Source organism: Catharus ustulatus, chromosome 1 (assembly GCF_009819885.2).
Source record: "Catharus ustulatus isolate bCatUst1 chromosome 1, bCatUst1.pri.v2, whole genome shotgun sequence".
NCBI classification, from domain to species: domain Eukaryota; kingdom Metazoa; phylum Chordata; class Aves; order Passeriformes; family Turdidae; genus Catharus; species Catharus ustulatus.
In genome coordinates, this window is record NC_046221.1 from 113905578 (window position 1) to 113926390 (window position 20813).

At 42.5% G+C, this 20813-nt stretch overlaps 1 protein-coding gene across 1 annotated transcript in view; it reads right to left on the bottom strand.

Moving 5' to 3' along the window:
- The window catches only part of KCTD1 (potassium channel tetramerization domain containing 1), a 98113-nt gene extending 78801 nt beyond the window's left edge, over positions 1–19312 (bottom strand). Inside the window, exon 1 of the mRNA XM_033062297.1 lies at positions 19265–19312. The gene's annotated coding sequence lies outside the window, so the exon portion shown is untranslated. The remainder of the gene's footprint in view (positions 1–19264) is intronic.
- Between the last annotated feature and the right edge of the window lie 1501 nt (positions 19313–20813).

The following is a 20813-nucleotide window of genomic DNA, read 5'->3' on the forward strand; positions in this document are numbered from 1 at the left end:
CCACTGCATGGCTTCAAAGGAGGAGAAAAGAAAAACCCCTTCCTCTCTGAGCTGTGATTACATCTCTGTATAGATGACTTCCCACACTTCTCTGGGAGAACCCCTGGCTGCTCTCTTGCTCCTGTGGGGCCACACAAACAGCTGAACAAACAGCAGTAATATCTGTGGGAAAGACAGGATGATTCTACCCCTCTTCCCCCAACTTTCTTCATTTTTCTATAACCATGCCTGCCTCCTCAGGAGGTTCCAGCTCCTCACCTTGGCACACTGTGCCCAGCATTTGTGATGCTCTACTCAAGATGAAACCAAACACTGCAGTCCTGCCAGGACTGTTGTCCCCAGCCATGTGTGGGGGAATCTCTGTGCTTTCAGCCACGTATCCTTGCTGGTGTTTGGGTAAAACAGTGCCCACCTCTTGCTAATCTCTAGTATTCATGACCACATGATGTTCCAAAACAAAGCATGAGGAAAGAGATGAAGCCTGGATTATTTTTTAAACAGTGTATTTGGGAGTAGTCACTTAACTTCTGGGTTTGAGTTTTCAGACTGCAATAATTTTTAAGTCCTGTTCTACCTTTCCATTCTCTTACTGCTTTATCCATTTATCCTCCACCTCAAACATATAGGCTAATTATCCTCCATCCCAAATATAAAGGATAATAATGATTGTTTTTCCCCTTTTAAATCCAGGAATCTCTTTAATCCTGGGATGTGAGACAATGGGAACACACTAGGAGGTGAGAGGAGAGGCTTGGCAGTGCAAAAGAGAATGCAATAAACCAGTTATTTCTTTTTCAATCATTAAACTCCACACCCTAGAGTTACTGGTCTTTATGGCAGCCTGGTCAAAGAGAAAAAGACACAGAAAAGCAGAGGAGAAAGGTCCTATATTTCCAAACTGATGCATAGACAAGGTGCCAAATGATTGCATTTCATTCATTTGCCACAAACTGGGTTAGCTTTGAGCTTGAAGGAGAGAGAATAGCAGGTTTTTAAGTACTGCTTCTGGGTCTGGCATCAACATTTCTGTTGCCATAATGAGTCAGAGGCAATGCACATGAAAGGATGCAGGCCAATGCCTAGGCAAACAGAAGTGGGAAAGCAGAGTTGAAAAATAAGTGCACGTGTCAGGGAAGAAGCACTCCATCCTCACAAAACTTTTGAAATTACAACCTCAATTTCCTTTATTTTATCAAATAAATTCACTTAAAATTAAACCTACTACCACCACTACAAAACCCCCCTTAGAATTCTGGGCAAAGTTAATTTGCCAGAGGCAGAGTTTGTTCTGTTAATTGCCATTTGCCATGTACCGATGCCACAGTCCCCAAATGCTCTTGCACATTTCCCATCACGCAAGCACACACACGATTAAGAACATTTGAGCAGTCATCCTTAGAACTGTGAAAAACATTAATCCTTAAATGAAGGGAAATCAGTCTTCTGAGCCACAGAAAGCATGGCCTCAGCTGCTCCTTCTCTTTGCCTTTAGCCGGGGCTCCTGAAGGGCTGTTGGATGTTCAGGGGTAGATAACTGGGTCTGGTAACAGACTATGGAAAACATTTCAAACTCTGATTTGCACCCTTATTTGGGGCCTTCACTGGGAACTCAGAGCAGTTCAGAGACACATATTTGGCACTTTTCAGCTGTCAAATATCTCCCTTGATTGCTCTCTTATGCCTCACATTTCCATTGCCTTTTCTTCCTCCTTTCTTTTTCAGACATCCCTTCTTCCATGACTCCTCTTTCAACTTGTATCATCCTCACCTAGAGAGTTGATATGTGTTCCTTGGTGCTCTTCTTTACTATTCCTTGCTCTCTCCAACACTTTAACAAACATAATTGTCACAAGGAAAATATTTATTCCAAGAAGTTTCAATGAACTGCTAATCAACTAGTACAAAATAATCAACTACAGAAATAGGAAAAATCTCCCGAGTCCTTACTGCCCTCTGTCAGTAGTCTTCCTTTACTATATCAGGACTTGTGTGTTGACAGTTCTACTAATATGACTGATTAATGGGGAAGTTTTCCTTTTATTTTGACCAACAATTGTACTGAGAGAGTCTCATCACTGTTAGCACAATTGCATTGATGTGAAGATACACATGGGCATCACCTCTTTGATCTTGGTAAGATCACAGAAACTGCTTTCCCTCTTGGGAATCAGAGCTGCAAAATTTTGTCTTGCAAAATTATGTGACATAAAAAATCCCTACTAAAGCACAAAGAATTCAATAACCATGTATATAACTCTCTGGTACCTCCATTGCTACAGTGTTGGTACAATACAAGCCAAAATGGTGAGGTCACTGCTCCAATAGGAACACAGTAATGAGGTCCATTATCCACAAATAACTTGCACGCACTGGTTATTGTTCTGGAGGCACTTAACGATTAACATGGATTAACTTCTTGTGCCTTATGGACATAATATCAGGGTTTCTCAAAAATGTAGGGGTACAGACGCTGTAGGGATTTTGGGAATAGATTCTATTCTTTAAGATTACATAGTGTTGGAAAGCAGAGATTTTACAGAATATTAGAAATGTGTTGAATTCCTGACTCTGCTGCCAAGAGTCAGCCATCATTTTACATGTAGTGCCTTGGTATTTCAGGCCATGTCTGCCTAGTTATCCCACACATGTGCTGAAAACAAAGAGAACGTGATAAGGCAGCAGAAACACGATTAAGCTTTGATCTGAAAAAGGATCTTGACTCTCTTATGCTGCGGAGAGTTTGTGGGCACCAAAGAGAATATGGTAAGTTTGCTCAGCCAACTAGACGTGTGACATTAATACAAGTTACCCAACACTAGAGTCTTCCATACAGCCACAGCTAAAATAAATCTCTTTCCCCACTAATTAGCTTAAAGCCAGCATAGCTATGTTGCTTCTCCTACTGCCACATTTTCTTTTGCACTTAATGATCTAATCACATCCTCCCTTTTCTACAGGGCCTTTGCCTCATTCAGTGCCCAGGATGGATGCGACTCATTGAATAGGCATCTGTAGTCTGACAGTTTGTCTCAGATTTGCCTGGAGCTGAAGATACATCCTTTGATTATATCCCTGTCTCTGCTGCAAAGTTTCTGTGTTAGGGTACTGGACGAGTCACTTAAACCAAACAGAGTGGCACAAAAACCCTTCTTCTTTTTTTTTGCGGTGGGTATCTGATTGTAATGACTTGGGATCTCATTTGTGAAAAAGGTAAGTGCTCATTACATGCAACTGGGGCAGAATGCTGCAAAATGCTAAATACTCTGAAAAAGAGACAGACACTCAGAGGCTCAAAATTAAAATTAGTAAAACAGTGTAATCCATAATCTCCCTTTCCTGTATCCAAAACAGTTCTTCCAGCATAGGGACGGTGAGACAGTAACAAGTACATATCTGGGAAATGGTAGTTTTGAGATTTCAAATGCCCATTAGGACAAAAGGAAAACCATTCTCAGGTCAGAAGGGTGGACCTCTGTCTCATACAGGTTCCAAGTGTTTAGGCTCTCCTATGTAGTTGCTCAAATCAGCAGACTTTTGTTACTTCTAGATCATATGTCCACTCAGTTTAACCAAGAAGGCTTTGACCTTCATGATTTATTCAAAACTTTAAAATTCCAGACCAAAAAAAAAGATTACTGTTTTGTGCATATTTCCTGTTTGAACAGCTGAGACTATGGCAGGACTCTGGGATGAGTGTGCCAGTCCCACTGTACAAGTTTTTGTTTTCAAGAGGTGTTGCTCTGGGAGTAGTCAAACTAGGCTTGCAAAGGCATGTCTGAAGTTCATCTGAACTCTTCTGTATCAACTACAGATGCTCCACAGTTCCAGAGGAGCTCTCCTGGCTCAGGTCATCATGCCATGCTACAGACACAGAGGGTGACCAATTTCCTTGGTAAGCCCAGTAACTCTGGGCAGTCTATCCAACCTCAAGACACTCAGGTTTGCCCACAAAGCAAAAGTTTGCTTCAGGCTTAGAGTAGTCAACGGATACAACATTACAAAAACCATTTGAATGAAGCTGGCACCTATGTAAATGTCAAAGCTTTATAGCTTTTTCACATACATACATCCCTGTCCACACCACATCTGAATCTCTTCATCCTTAAGGAGAAGATAGTGTCTCAGAAGAGAGATCACCTGTCCTTCAAGGCTGATGTCCAAGGACAGCAAGGAAGATCCTAAGCTGCCCTATTTGCTAGGCACTACAAAAGCAGGTGTAATCAAAGCTGTTTCAAGGACAGGAGACACTCATCTCATTCCTCTTGGACTCCAGCCAGGTATTTCCATTTCCTTTTCTATCAAACCTTCCCACTTTTAGAAGACAACAAAATTTAGGCAAGACTACTAGAAGAGATGGAAAGATTTCAGGAGGCTATGGCAGCAACAACAGCCTTTGCTGTCTGGGTTTTGTGCACATCGCTTCTAACAGGGATCAGTGCAACCTGCATTTAAATAATACTACCGTGGGAGCGATTCTTTTCTGCAGCATGCTACAGTTTCTTGTGCAGAGTCGAATTTGGGATCATTCTGACATCTGGTCTGTGGCGCTCATCCATCTGTTGTAACTGAGTAGGTGTTGGGTGGGGTTGGCAGGAGAGACTTAAGTGTTTGTTTTCATCCTGTAGAGGAACGGCAGAGCCAGTTCAGAAATTAATTAAATACTCAAAAAAAAAAAAAAGAAAAAAAGTGTGTGCTAATATTCTAAAGAAATGGTGAATAAGGCAGCTGGCACTTCTCACTGCTGAAATGTGCGGACATTGTTCCCATTTCTGCTTGATTCCATTTGTTTTAGTATGCCTTCTTCATTGGGCTGGCACTCTGGTTTCTACTCCTGACTCAGCCAGTTGCCTCCTGGCTGAATTTGGATAGGTCACTCCATCTTTTGTGCAGCAGTTTCCCTCTCTGGAAAATGAATTCAAAGTAAAATACCTCTTTTTTATAATCTTTGAAATCTGCTGATAAAAAATGCAGCAAGATAGGTGGTCAATATCATTACTGCCATTATATTAATCTGTGGTTATTTTATTCAAATAATCATAATTTTAAATTAACCTTTGCAGTCATCTGCTCATAGTAAAAGAAAGGATCTGAACACAGTGAAAACAAATCCACAACTTCTTTGGCTGACTGTCTGTGTCTTTTGGGAATTTGTCTCCTGTTTCATGTAGAACAGAGCAGAAAAATTCTCCTTGTTTAACTGTCTGCTCATAATCTTCCCACCATTCACAAATGCATGGTGCACCAAGCAACCATGTCCTTCCCTGTGAGTGACTAGGGAATGTTCCACCTGCTCTGTTTTAATTTCTGGACAAACCTTGGTATTCATTTCTTTGCCTTGGAACAGTGACTCCTGCTGTTCTGTTTGCCAGTCTACTGGGATGTAGTTGTGCTTTCTATTTAGAAATCAGTTTTACCCTGCTCTGTGATCAGCCTATGGACTGAAGAAGTTATTGATAACACTGGAAAACGCCTTCAGTGGAACATCTATTTGCAAATGTACTAGATAACAGGGGAATTCCCTAAGCATAGCTAAATATAGTCATTTTTGTCCAGCAGGTCTGATCCTGTGAGGTTCTGACCACCTCCACGAAAACCTGGCACAGGCAGAAACGCTCAGAGCAGCTTGCAAATTGCTATTTTGTGACTGGCAGATATGCATGCCACATTCATTAATCCCAGAATATATTTAAAGATGTGCACCGAGCTATGGAGATTACAGTCTGTGCTTGTGAACAGAAAACTGTGTGATGTGGCTTTTCACTTTCCTCCTTCCCCTTCTGGTGTACACTCAGTGAGAGGTATTAGCCTAGGAGTAGAGTAAAAGAGTTTGTGGGAAGGCATTAGATATTGAATGCTTTGTATTTTCTGGTGGCCTCTAAAACCTGGAATCTTGGCACGCTCGGAGTTTAGCAATTTTGCACCTAAGATTATCAGTTATAAAACACAAAAGTCACATCCCGGGATTTCAAATGCAGTTTCTTCTAAAATACTCTGTTAGGGAAGACCAGAAGCATCCACTGGGGACACTGATTAAGGAGAACAAAATGCAATCTCTTTTGTTTTGCTTTGCTTTGTTTTGTTTATTTTGTTTTGTTTTGTTTTGTTTTGTTTTGTTTTGTTTTGTAAAAAAATTCAGTGTTGGTAATATCACCCTGAAGCTATCTACCATTTTACCGGTAATGTTACTCTTTGCCAGGGAAAGGTGGAGATATTAAATGGATTTTATTTGTAGATCAGGTTAGGCAGAGAGGTTTCATATGATTATTTCTTAGCTTGAAGACTAAAGCATGTACTGTGTGTTGGAACTAAATTCATCTTCCGTTTCTCTACTGTGATTTGTGTCATAATAAACTTTAAGTTTCTTCTCTAAATTATTTCCCTCTTTGTAATTTCCTCTGGTGACTCCTGGACCCTGAAGTGCCACTAGCTGCAAAATTATAGATATGAGTATTTTGAACTTCAGTCATTCACAAGAAATTCATAAGCCTGACATCCCACAAATACTGGTGTGAGATGAAAGGAACTTATTCACTGCTTTAATCATGTCCTATTCATTTCTAGGATTTCTCTATTCAAGCAACTCTCCATTTTTTTCTTTCCCACTATAGGACTGACAAAATTTCAAATAACTCATGACAAACTGAACACTTTTTGCAGCAGAATATGATCACTACAGGAGTAAGGGAAGGAAAATGCACAAGAGCAGTGAAAGGAACCTTTGGATTACAAAATTTCCTAATTTTTAGAGAAAAACAATATGAAGGCTTCAGTACAGTTCTCCTTAAAACTGGATCACAGCTTTGTTGTAAGGCACTAAGTCCCATCCTTGTACAGTCCTCTCTTCTGTCTCTCTCTCAAGGACCAGCCCTGGGTGAACCTCACTCTGCCAGCCCATGCTGAGCTGAATCATATTTGCTGTCAGTTATAAAATCTTCAAATCATAGAATAGTTTGGGTTTGAAGGGACCATTAAAGGTCATCTAGTTCATCCTGCACCAGGGAGTTTCCATTTAGTATCAAAATATAATTCCTCTTATCAGCTTTAGACTTTCTAGCTTAATGTTTTCTTTTGCATTTCTGATTGTTGTGAGACCGTTGCCCTGGCTGGTTCAGTATGCAAAGGCAGGGAAATAAACATGGAAATGGGCAGGAGTGATGCTGCAGCCAGTTCTAGCCAAGAATTTAGAAAAGCTGTCCTCCAGAAATAACACTATTTTCTTTTTTACAAACTAACGCTGCTACACAAAGAATTTCCTAATATTGTGGTAGGGCAAAATGAAAGATTGAATTTATCTTCCCAACTGTATTAATTATATAATTTACTTCTATGATGTGCTCCATCCTCTCTTAACAAACCAGCTCTTTTGGTGCATTTTCGGTCCGTTCTGTGTTTAACTCTTGTTCAATGGGGTGACCAGATGAGTTCACTTGGGTGAGGAGCCTGGCTGTGTTAGGGGACCCCCCTCTCACTGCCCTCCAGGTTCTGGTGCTGCCTGGAGCCTCTCCAGCTTTGCTTTCAGGAGAACCAGCACCACAGTCTGTCCCTTCCACTGCTGCTCTGCTCTTACGTGACAAAGAAAATAAGACGGTTTAAGAGGTTTTTCATAACCTGAGAGTGTTTTCAGAGAACACAAAATATTTCCTCTTATATTGGGCACTTTCCATGTTGGCAAAGCAATAAAATTAATGTCACCTTCCTTTTCATCCTAGTTTATTTGAGTATCCAAGTTTTTCAGAGTCGTCTCCCCCTGGTGACCAAGGGGCCAGATAATTTTCCCGATGTTGTTACGTTTATATGTCCCACCTTATTGTTCTGATAACTCATCAAAGGATTCTACTGCCTTCTTTGCCAACCTTTCATGCTTCATTCTTGCAACACTTGCTTTGTTTTGCAAAACAGATCTAGGGCAGATTTTCACATCTCACTTCACGATTACTGGATTTTCTTAACAACATCTTCTGAGATAAATTATCAAAGACTTTCTGAAATTTCCTTAAAAATTTATATTAAATGGCTCTGCATAATCACTGAGATCTTCAAGATTTTTTTAGGAAGTTATAAAAGGACTGGATTAAGCAGATTTTTTTAGTTTGCTAACTTATATTTGAACATTTCTTTCTTTTTCATTTGGTTGAGATGATCATGATTTTAAAGTAAAATACATGCAATGTTCCATTGCTTTGGTATAGCAGAATACCCTATTTTTAAGGGAAACTTGCATGATTTTTTTTAACAGCTATCAGTCTTGATTGATGCCATCTGCTCTGGGAGGTTTGTTACTTTAGCATGTCAATCCTGCAGTTTCTCTTCTGATACCTCAGTGTTTGACAGGCACCCATCTACAGTAATTAAATAGAATATGTAGAGACTGACTGTATTTTCAATTGGTATAGACTGATGGAAGGATGTAATGCAGTCCCTGTAATTGTATCTTGTCATTTTTAACTGCCCCTTTGATCCAGCAAATTCACTAATTCTGTTTTAGATATTTAAATTTATCATTTGTTTGTAGAAATGTGTCTTTTTGCATTTGAAATATCCTCTCATCCTCCTGTTTCCCCAGCCAGTTTACTATGTTCCTGTCTTTTGGGTTAGCCAGGGCTTGATTTCCTTTTCCTGAAGGTTACCTGTTTGGTTCATCATGCTGTGTTTGTTTTTTCTAGCCTTCCTGCTTCCTTTTTGGTTTCAGGGTATGCATACCTTCTGTGATGCAATTATGGTATGTTTAAGTAGTTCCATGTTGAGGGTAAGGATTGTAATGCCTTCAATCCTGACTTGCTCTCTGCTCTTCTTTCCAACCCTCTCCTCCCTCCAAATGCAAGGAATTTAAAGGATTATATTTTAATTGCAGTGCAGTTTAAGTGTTATATTGTTATTAGGCTTCTATCTGCACCCCAGGAGGCTTTATATGATGTTTTTTGTGTTTCACCAGGGTGAAGGGGTAATAGCATATTAGCTTCTTTATTTAGGACTGGCCCAGACCCAAGTCTCTACACTTGTAGAAACTGCATGAATTGCAATTGTGACACAAACAAGCAACAAATAGAATTTAAAATAAAGGTCCTGCCAAGGCCATTTGAAGGGAAATGATAAATTCAGATTGGTCAGACCATTTGATGCAGGAGCAGGCTTCAGAGAGTTCAAGAGCACTAGCAGGGTTTTGAAAAAAAGCTGTGTGTGTTAGATTTTTTTTTTTTTTTTTTTACACCATGATCCTGTTTAACCATTTTTGTTAAACAAGAAACTGGGAAGAAAAGAGTCAGAAAAATCCTGGTTTAAGACCAAGAGACACACATGCTTTGTTTTAGCATCTCTCTGCCATGGTAGGACAAACAGCTTTAATCAGTTTCAAAAGCCACGCACAGCTCTGGAACCCAGAGGAAAAATAGAGGCATTTAAAAGAAAATGCCCAGAGCACTGGAAAAGGGAGGAAAGAGGATCAGGGAGGAAAGAAATGACATCTTGCCTTCTGCTCACACACTGACAGGAGGAATATGATCTGTACAGGAAACAAAAATTAGGGAAGGGTCAGGCAAAGCCCTGTATATGAACAAATGGTTTGCATGTAGAGCCTGGCTATGAACGACATCAGATCACTGAACTGCAAAGAAGCAACCAAACCCACACAGGTCCAGCTTAGGCTGGGGGACCTGGGAGTGTTCCAAGGCTGGATGACTGATCCAGCTCCATCCCAGTTCCATTCCCTGTGAGTGAGCACAGCAGCCAGGTGGGAGCTGTGCACCCTTCAAGCCGCATCAGCAGTCTGGGTGTCCCAGGAGCACAGCAGGGCATAAATGCACACAGTGGAGCCCACTCCAGAGAGAGTGTCTGACTTCAGCACAGTGGGGTGGGGCTGTTTGGCTGTGGTTAACTGAAGTCAATGGGAAAAGCCTCCTTCCTGATCTAACTGCAGGACTGACACCTTTACAGAGAAAAAGTAGCAATCTCCAGCTTTATACTAAGCTCTCTGTGGCCATGGCAGTAAGACAACATTACGTTCACTGGAATTCAGCTTTGAAAGGAGTTGCATAAAAGAAAGTAATAGCACCACCATACTTTTTAGGAGAAAATGAAAGAAGAACATTTTTTTTGAAATTGACCCTTGGCAGCCTGTTTAAAAGAGCTTGAAACTATCTGAACTACACAAGGAAAAAAAAAAAAAGAAAGAAAAACATGCCCACAAGGGCTGAAAAATCACTTCAGTAATAGATGGCTTTTAACTTTACATCAGAGAATGTTTGGCAGGCATAATTTTAAAGTGTTAGGAAAATGTGTGTGATGACTGCTTGGGTGAAAGAGCAAATGTAGTCCACAGTGAGATTTATCAAATGTTCACATAAGCAATCAGAACCTGGCATGGCCAGCCGCCCGTGGAGAGGGGCAAAGAGGATCACAGCTCTAAACTTTGAAAATTTAATGAAGCCCACTGACTTCTCACAGGAATTTTTTTTAGCATGTTCATGTGTCATGGGAATGCTAGTGAGCAGAAGGCTATGACAAAATGCCAGCTATAAGGCATAAGGGAAACAAAGCACTCCAAACCCCACCAAAATCCAAACCATCCTTTTTCTCTTTTAAAGCTGCAAACATTCTTGATGTCTCAACACCCCTGAGCATCCTTATGTGTAATCCTTAATCACACAAACAAGCCTATTGACCTGAATGGGGTTATCAGGAGTTTTCGAGGATTGGCCTCTTTCCATAGAGACCAGAAGAGCACCAAATTTCCTGGGGCTTACACAGGAATATGTACAGAGGCTTGAGCTCCAGTGGCACGAGCAGACAGTGCTGTCTGGGGGACTCAAGAAACCAGGAACTGACTCTGCATACAAAAGGAAAGAGAGACATCAAGAATTAAAAAAAAAAAAAAAAAGGAGCGATGGGGGAAAACAAGCAGACAAAAAAATGCAGTTTAAAGAATAATGTACTTTTCCTTAGTTTTATTCTTAGTTTTATCATTCTTGTAGAATAGCATCCTACTAAAGTGTATTCTGCCAGCATCTTTTGTGGCACAAGAAGATTTAAAAAGAAAGGTTTTATAGTTCAGACACCTCATAGATCTCTCCTCCCACTGCTTGATACATGACCTTTTTGCAGCAAGCAATAACACTTGGGAAGGTGTGTGCTTGGGAGACTGGAGTGTGGGGCTGTGACAGCAATGCACACCCAACCAGAGTGCTCCTGGCTCCTGTGTGCCAGAAATGAGGCACCAAATGGCACACCCAGGCAGTGAGGTGCCCCAGACCTGACGTGGGCTTTTGGAGAGTGATGGAGGTGCTAGAAATATGTAACAGCCAGGACTTGCTGAAAACGTCAGAGGAGGGAACCAGATGGGCGAGTCTTAAGCTCCTTGTAAGAGCCTTGACAGGTTGTGGATAATTAGTTTGTGTAGGCTGGAGGCAAGCCAGCAATACCTTGGTCTAGATCCCACATGTGGGAAGTATGAGTGGGAGTTAGGGGTACCTTGTGTCTCCCAGGAACAGGCTGTGTCCTATACGTAAAATGTCAGAATTTGATCCTGTTTTTCACTTTCATCCGGACTGTGCTGACTTTCCAAATCCCCAAGGACACATGAAAGTCATATGTCTGTTTGGCCCAAGCTGTTAGTAACTCATACTTTCCATATGAAGCTCACCATAAAATAACAAAAAGAAATTACTTAATTGAATATGTTTGGAACCTAATAATCAGAGGAGTGTAACAAATAGGAAACAGTCAAGCACCATACAATCAAAGAGTTAGAGAGAAGTTACAAATTTCAACACACAAGCAGCTGCCTTGTGGAAAAACAATCAAAACCACTACATTTAATACAGCTATGCATCTAGAGTAATTTCCATCTAGACATGGAGAAACACTTGGCATACTTTGCTTGAGATTTCCCTGTTGTATTTTCTGGAACTAAAAGGGAAACTGTGAAACTGCAGTCAAGTGATTAGTCTAAGGTCATAGGGCAGGGGATCTGGAAGAGGAACTTTGGAGTCTTGGTAATATACTTTAACCACAAGACCATCCTTCAGTCTCTTTCACGCTGATGACTTTGGAACTAGCTTTAAAAGATCCAGTGAGAAGCAAGATGGGAGTGATAGATAGCTACACTAGATAGCCAAAGGCAACGAAAAAGATTAGAGACATGTGGGGGCATTTCTAAACAAAAAGATTAAAACCAGAACTATTTCATTTAGAAAGGAAAGCAGTAAAAGACGATGGAATTGAGGTGTATAAAATAATGAATGGTGTGAAGGAGAAATCAGATGCCCTTCATAAAACAAGAAGGCATCTAATGGAATTAAAAAAGGCATTAGCTTATAAATGAATAAGGATATCTCTCAGCAACCTGTGGAACTCTCAGTTGCAGGACATTGATGCAAATACTTTGGGAAGAAGAAGGAAAAAAGGAAAGACTGTACACAGCCAGTAATAAATACAGATTTTTGAGTTAAAGAAAATGCTTCTTCAAAGCCAGTTTTCCCTGAAAGAACCACCTCTCTCCCTGAGAAAGAGCTAACTGTTTTATTCCTGACCAGAGCTCTTCCCCAACAGGAACTCTCCTGCCTACTTGTTTCTCAGGAAATCTCTTCCTTGAAGCAGCATTACCAGCCTCAGAAACTCAGTTTTCTGCTAATAGCAAAAATCATGTCTTCGTGTTGCCTCCAGGAATCCCAAGCTATTTTTGTACCACAGAGGCCACTGTAAGGAAAAGCTGGAGGATATGGAAGGTTGCACTTTCTCATTTTGTCTCTCAGCTCACATCTGCAGACATCTTGGACTCCACTACTTCTTTCCCCCTTCTCCAGGCTGCAGATCCGTGTAAGATTCCACCTGGATCTCATCAGTGGACATCTATTGAAAGCCTAGAATAAACCCATTGGCCTTTTGTTTGTCCACACAGCATGCAGCTGTCCCAGCTCTCCCTTTTGACTCTGAATCCCTCCATTGGGTTTCCACCATCTCCAAGGCTCTCCCTGACTTCCTTGCATTGTGAGCCCCCTTTGCTATCCCAGGGTGTAAATTGTCCTCTGCCGGTTTAGCCATCCTGTTTCTCATTTTCTCCTGTAATGGTCTTCATGCCTTCACCTACAGCCACCAGCTGGGACAGCTGCCCTGACATCACTCCAGACCCTCTCCCACACAGATGTTAAGCCTCTCAAACCCCTTTCCTGCCATCCCACTTAGAGCAGAACAGGCTGCTAGAGACTAGTGGTGTCAAACCTGCCTGTTACTGGCGATCCAGGAATGTCTGTTTACCTTGTGTGAGTGGTCCTTAGCAAAGGGATTATCTCTCTTTAGTGTTTAGAAAAGATTTGGTGTAATGGGTACATAATGGGCTACAGAAATGATAACGATCTATGAATTATTCAGCACTGGTCCCCTGTGCTGAACGGATGGCCCATCAATCTCTCTTAAGGGCAACTTAACAACAAACCTCGAGGTGACTCTTCCCTTCTTTAGAAAGCTGTACATCTCGGGAAGACCCGCACCGGTATTTTAGCTAGAGACCTCCATTTCATCCCGTTCCCTCCCTCCTTCCCTTGCCAGCTCTGTCAGGATGCTTTGCAAGCTGCGCTTCGCATCTCTTCCACCTAATGCCGCCGCCAAGTCCAGTTCACAGAGGGAAATAAAGCTGTTTTAAGGCAAAGTGCTCTTAGGAAGTAAACTTTCAGCTACTTCGGCAGCCCCTGGATTCTTTGGTTTCCAACAGTTATTCTTTGGTTTCCAACAGTTAAACTCTCTCCTCTCCCTCTCCCTCTCCCCTCCCCTCCCACACATATAAATGTGTATATTCTTTTTAAAAAGCTAACAATTTTATCCACTGACAGAAATGTTGATGAAAAAAACTTAGTCAGTCATAGCCCATTGGTCACAACTAAGCTACCTTTTTGGAAATATTCTCCAAGTAGCCCAGGTTTTAAAGGCATGTAAAAACAGAATATTAACAAATTTAAGATCTCACTTTCAATGCTGCATCTTCTAGATAATGCATCCGAAAGTGTTTTGGGAAATCACTGCCTAAACAGGCCCAGTTTATATCTATGTTTATTGTCATTTAGCTTGAATAGCTACTTCTCTCCTCTGTGGGATTCACTGCCTGTATGACTTCACAGGGAACCTTCATAACACTTTGCAGACTACACATTGCTAAAAAGGACATTTAAGCCTCTTCTAATCTCCTTTCAAAAGACATACTGTCCATTCCCAGTCATCCTTCTAGATGTGGTTCCAGCTTAAGTTCACCTTCCTCAAAGATGAATGCTCGAAGATGCACACTGTGCTACAGATTAAGTTTCATCCATGACTTCACAGAAATATTAAATATTTCCTCATGTGTGCTGGAGATATTTTGCTTGAGACAACCTCCCATCATTTCTGCCTGATCCAATCATGATGTGGCTTCAGATATCACCTGTGGGAACTAAAAGCTGACAGGTGAGGTCTGACAGCCTAGGACAGCAGTTTTGTTCCCACACCAGCAGCCTATTAAGAGAGACAACCACAATCACAGAGTCAGAAGCGGAATGCACGTGCCTGTGACTCTGTCCTGCAAATCATCCTGAGCTATGTCAGGGAAAATTGGGAAAACCCATAGATCCCTATACAGAATCTGAGGTTTGAGGCAGAACTAAGTCATAAACGCTGGCTGAGGGGTAACAACCACAGATGTAAAGGTCTTGTTTGAGAATGAGAAGCAGAAAGAGAATTCTTCCTACCATCTCTGAGCACCTCTGCTGTTCAGACGTGGTTTTTTCAGTTTTGGGGTGTTTTTAAGGCTGTTCCTTATCCATAAGTGCACTGGGCAAGGAAGACTAGTTGAGTAAAAGCCACTAAATAGTTTGTCAGGATGAGTTATCCTTAGCCCCAACAAGCGCTCCTAAACTTTGTATTCCTCACCAGCAGACTTGGGCTGCTACAAAGCACCTGCAAAGCCGCGTCTGCACAAACCTGCCAACCACATCAAACATCAAACCCTGACTTCCACCGCCAGTGGGGGTAGGCAGCCGGATGAGGAGCTGGCAGGAAGGGGTTATCAGGTGAGCTATTCACTTCATAAACACGGGATTACAACCGAACTTTCCACAGCATCAGCTTTGGCTCATATGGATATGGGATGTTGTTCATTTGATTTCTGCATTAAAAGCATGGTTAAAACAAACATTAGAGAACCCAAGATGATTAAAGCTACAGCATACATCATCAATATGGAATGTGCTAATGGCTTTCACTTCAAGATTTTTTTTGAGGTGTTATCAGCTAGGAAGATAGCAGCTACTCCCTTCTCCTGCCACAGACATTCTCTAAACATACACATTCAACTAAATTTACCAGAGAAGTAGAGAAAGAAGAAATCTCTGCACGAGTAGTAAAGGTGGGCAAAATAAAAAACGAAGATGTACAAATTTTATATTTGTCTCGTCCTAAAAATTAAACTTCTTTCTTATAGTAAAAATGCATTCTGTGGAAGGCAGGACAAGAGAAATCTGTATTTTAACACAGAAAAACAAATTAATGCTTTGTGAAACAACACAGAAGTCAATGGCACTCTACCAGAGATGAATTTTACCCAGGCTGTAAAAAGAAAACATAAATGCAACACAGACGAACAGAAAATATTCCATTTAGAGTAAGAATTATGTTTCTGTCAGAAAAAAAACCAACAACTAACTAAATTTATTTCCTGGAAGGAGATCCAACTTGGCTCCGCTGCAACAGTGTAAAAGGATCCAAAATAAGTAACAGCAGGCATCTCCACTAAAATTTGCTTCTGATCAACATTATTTTTCCTCTGGTACAAGAGAAGAGTTGAACACGTACTGCAAATGAGGCACAGTAGTTTACTGCACAGAACATGAGAAAGGAGGCTAAAGCTCTGGCATTTAAAACTCTGCTCAGCCAGGGAGCCAGAAAAAGGTCTTAAACAAACCATATGCACTCTGTGGAGCTAATTCCCAACTAAATGCTTTCTATTTCAGACATTTAAACTCAAATTGGAGGGGGTGGGGAGGGGGTGGAATAGTCTTAATTACACCCAAATCCTATGCCTGCTTTCCCACACATGAGGATGTCAGGTCAGACCTTCACTGCAGCGATGTCAGTAATGCTGAGGGACTGTCAGCTCCCTGAAGTACCAGCGTCTTACTAAATTCATCTGATGACATGAAAGCAGGAACTTTATTCTGTGCTTTAGAGGTGGCAGTTTGTATATACCAGCACACATTAATAAACGAAGAGTAAAGCACCACAACCACAATCTGCACATCTGTGTCTGCTTTATGGCATCCTTAAAAATATTTCTAAAGTAGTTGGAATACAGAAAGCAGAAATTATCATTCCTTCCCAGCTAGGCTCATATGAAATGCTATCTGACTGTGACTGGCAGATTTGGTATTTTGTTAATTGTGAGAGACCCCACTTTGAATAATGTACAAACATTTGTTATGATCAGTGAATATTTCCCTTCACATCGCATTTTCTCCATACATAAACTTACCATAATCCAATAAAGAGCCTATGTGAGCAAGTCTTCTACATGCAGCCTTTCCACTATGCAGGGGAAAGCCTGCCTGGTTTTACATACAACGTTCATGCAATTTTTCATTTCTGCCTGAGTGAGATCTGCAATGAATGAAAGTTTTCCTCACACAAAATCTTAGGGTGTTCCAACATCAAACTGAAGGTTTAATTCAGAGACAGCTAGTAAGAAATGCTTCTCAGAATCCAGTAAAAAAGTGCTGCACTAGACATGAGGAAATCGCTCGTTTAAAAACCCCCACAATATCAAAACCCAACTAGGGAACTACGCTCAGGTGACAAATGAAATTGTAATGGGGGAAAAAAAAAGAATAATCAAAACCCAACTGAGTCCCAAAGTTTCACAGTAGTTTGTCTTTCAAGAAGCGGATGTACACCAAATACTCCCCCTAGAATCTTGCATCTAATTCACTCATGGTCAAAATGCAATTTACATTAAGTCAGTGTTTCTAAGGGACAGAGGAACACTAAGGTCCAAACTTGACTCAAATCCAGAAGAATTCCACTGAAATCAATGGTTACAGCAGTGCAAATCAGCAAGAGATCTAAATCTGTCCTAGCTGATTCCAGATCTATCTTTTATTTGCTATATGGCTTCAGGCAAGTCAGTGACCTTCTTTTTATTTCTCAGTTTCTCCATCCGTAAAATGGTGATAATATTGTTGTAATACACGAAGATTGGGGGGGCAATTAGTTCTCTAACACAGTCTGGATATGGAAATTTCTCGGGATCAATGATTTTTAGTCACCTCCGTCATCTTTATTGACTCTTTATCTCATAATACTTGGCTTTTTGCTTGCTTGCATGTTTCTCTCTTAAAAACCACAAGCCATATCCTGGTATCCTTATTCAAGTTTTACGCTGTTTACTTCCATGGCAAGATTCACAAGAGAAAGCCGAGTACAAGATTTGGAATTGGCCCCAGCTACAAACGGTGAGGCTATTTCAAACAAAACTCGTAAATCACTGCATGAAATTAATACCGTTTAGGCTCGTTTTTCCAAGAGCGCCGTTATGAACTGATACCCAAACAACCAGGGCACAAACAAGAAAACCGCAAATCTTTCTTCACCCTTATTTGAACATGGCACGCTGCGCTGGCATTTGAAGGGACAGCCGGTTTTGTTCACACAGTTAAAGCGGGGAAAAATAAATAATGAAGAACAACCCAACCTGAAAACACCCAAACGTCTGACAGCTCTGCGAGGGACCTCTAGCGTGTGCTAGAACATTTCGTGTCGTGCTTCGGGTGCAATTAATACACCAAAATCACCGCAGTCATTTTGAATAGGCAAAGGGAAGTTTTGCCAAGTGCCTCCGACCCGCGGGGCTTCATCTTTCCGCGGGCCGAGCATCCTTCCGCGGGCGCTGCCGAACCCCACCGGTAATTATTAAACTGACACTTTTTTTTTTCCTTTTTGTTTTTTTTTTTTTTCTTGTGACCTGCCGGACTCGGCGTGCGCAAGGAACCAACTTGCCCAGGTCACCCCGGAGTTTCCCCACTCCCCGCGCCCAGCTCCCCTTGCACGGCCCCCGGCTCCCGGCCGCCCCCGGCGCTCGGGGGCAGCTGAAGCTGGAAAGTTGCGTTCCAGGCCCAGCCTTCCCTCCGGGCTCGTGACCGGGAACAGCAATTACGGGAGCCACCAGCCGCACCGCGCCTCCCCCCGCACCGGGCGCTGCCTGCGGGCACCGGGCGGTGCTGCCCCTTCCCTTCTTTTCCCTTCCCTTGCCGGGAGGAGCCGCGCTCCTCGGCAGCCCCGCCGCTCGGGAGAGGGAAGCGTTTCGCCCATCTTTAATTCTCCCGAACAGTCCGAGCACGCTCGGAGCCCGCGGGGCACGCTCACATAAACTTGTACCGCGCTGATTGGAAACAGGCGGCGGGCGCTTGCTTTCTTCTTCCCTTTTCTTTTTTTTTTTTTTCTTTTTTTTTTTTTTTTTTAGCCGGCGGACCCGGCTCCCTCATCCGGGCCGGCGTCGGACACGGGGGACGGGGCAGCGCTGCCGGTCCCGGGGGGCACCCGCGGTGCTGGCGCGGAGGGAGAACCGCGGGGCTTCCCTTCCTTTCCCTTCCCTTTCCTTCGCCGCCCCAGCAACAAAGGGCACCGCGGGGCGCTCCGGAGGGGGCGCGGGCATGGGGGAAGGCGCCTCCCGCCCTCGCACACTCACACACTGACACACACACACACACACACACACACACAATGGCGGCCCCCTCCTGCAGCCCGGCGGAGAACAATGCCAGGCGCGCACCCCCAGCGCGGAAACACTCACGTTTGCATCAAACACATCCCCCCGCCCCGCACACGCCGCCGCTCGAGTCCCCCCATGGCAGCTGCGGGGAAAGGAGGCGCCGCGCGGCCCCCTCCCTCCCTCCTTCCCTCCTTCCTTCCCTGGCTCCCTCCTTCCCGCTGCCGCCCGGCGCCGCTCCCCGCCCGCCTCCCCGCGGCGCTGCGCGGGTTGCGCGGGGGAGCGCGGCGGCCGCGTCCCCGCGCGGGGTGCGAGCGGAGCGCCCGGCACATGCGTGGAAGCGAGAGGCGCCCGAGTCCCTCCGCACCCTCCGCTGCAAACAACAACAATCCCGAGCAGCCCTTACCTGGAACATCGGAGCCGCCAAAGTGTCCCTCTTTTTTTTTTTTTTTTTCCTTTTCTTTTTTTTTTTTTTTCCCCGTCCCTTTTTTTTTTTTTTTTTTTTTTTCTTCCCCCCCTTCTTTTTCCCCTTTTCCCCCCACAACTCACACTTCCGATATTTCTCTCTCCCGGCAGCGGTCTGCTCTCCTCGCTACACCAGAGAGAAATGCAATAGCTTGGCTAAGGTAGACAGAGCAAAATACAGAGAATAGTTGCTCCAGGGCTTTGAAACCCCTCAAGGCAAGGATCAGGATACAATTAGCTCATGTCTCTACCTCCAGTCTGAATCAATCTCCGAAATAAAAGTTAAATTAAATTAACTGATCACACGGGCATAAAATTGATCTCCTTCGAAACGTGCATATAGAAAGATATATATATATATCGCGTGTAATTTTTTTCGGATTTTTTTGGTGGAAAAAACAGTCTCATTCCAGCCTACAACTTGCTTTTTACTCTCCTCTTGCACAGAAAAGCTGATTTTAATCGTTGTGATTAGTTTTGATGTAACGTTTCCGCGGGCGATTTCTGCAAATGGATGGAGTGTTTCTTTGCCAGAAGAGGGAAAAGCAGCAGATGATGATAATTATAAGGATTGTTGGTTGTTTCTTTCTTTCTTTCTGTCTCTCTCTTTCGTTTTATTTGTATTTAGATCTGTCTCTTCACTTTCCCGAGTTGACCTGACATTGCCATTGCACTAAGGTCGCACAACTTGTTGATTAGGATCACCTCCCGTTTTGATCGAGGGATATGGGATAATTTGGCAGTGGAGCAACACATTTTCTGTTCCCTTGGCTATATAACTTCCCAAATGACGTGTATAAAAATAAGCACATGGAGTCTGCTTTGCCCCAGTCAAGTCTGAATCAGTGCCTGGGGGTGATACACAAACTCATTTCAAATGTTCAACCATGCAGAATTGCAAAAAGATTGAGGGAGTTGCACTGCATTTTTAAAATTTTTATATATGTGTCTATCTAAAATTATTTTTTTTAAGCAGCAAAATTAAAAGAAAACAAATCCGTGTAAGCAAATCCAGGAATTTACCACTTAGGTTCATGTGACATCTCTTATATGCTACTAACTTTCCTTCTCCAATTACCCAATTACAATGGAGCCTTGCCTTTTTCATTTTCTGTATCCTGCAGTTTGCAGCTGCGTTCTCCTGAAGATAACGAAACCGTGAACAGACAAATAACTCACAAACCTTATTCTTGGTCACTTTTCCGTTATTCTACCTTTCTACACCTCCCACCCCACTGTATATTGCTTTGTTCAAAGCTACTGTGCATAGAAGCTGTATTAATTTGTTGTTGTTCTTGTTAGAGTGGACCATTTTGTCATAAACCCACGGGTCACCTCCCATTAGTGTCACATCCTCGCGGTATACTTTTGTGAAACGGTATGTTTCTAAGCACTTCACAGTCCATTAATTCAGGGACTAAACTGACATTTCTTAGGATAAAGACCAGGCTACGAGGCCAAAACTGCCCAGTAAAGCCCCTGAATAGAACCAGACTTGTCCAGAGAATATCTGCAATTAGCTTTTTATGATATGTTTTTAGCATTTTAGAGAAAGTAATGCAAAATATAACAATCGCCTTTTCTCCTACGGCAGCTGCTGCAGCCTAAGGAATGACTAATTCTCTTGCTTAAA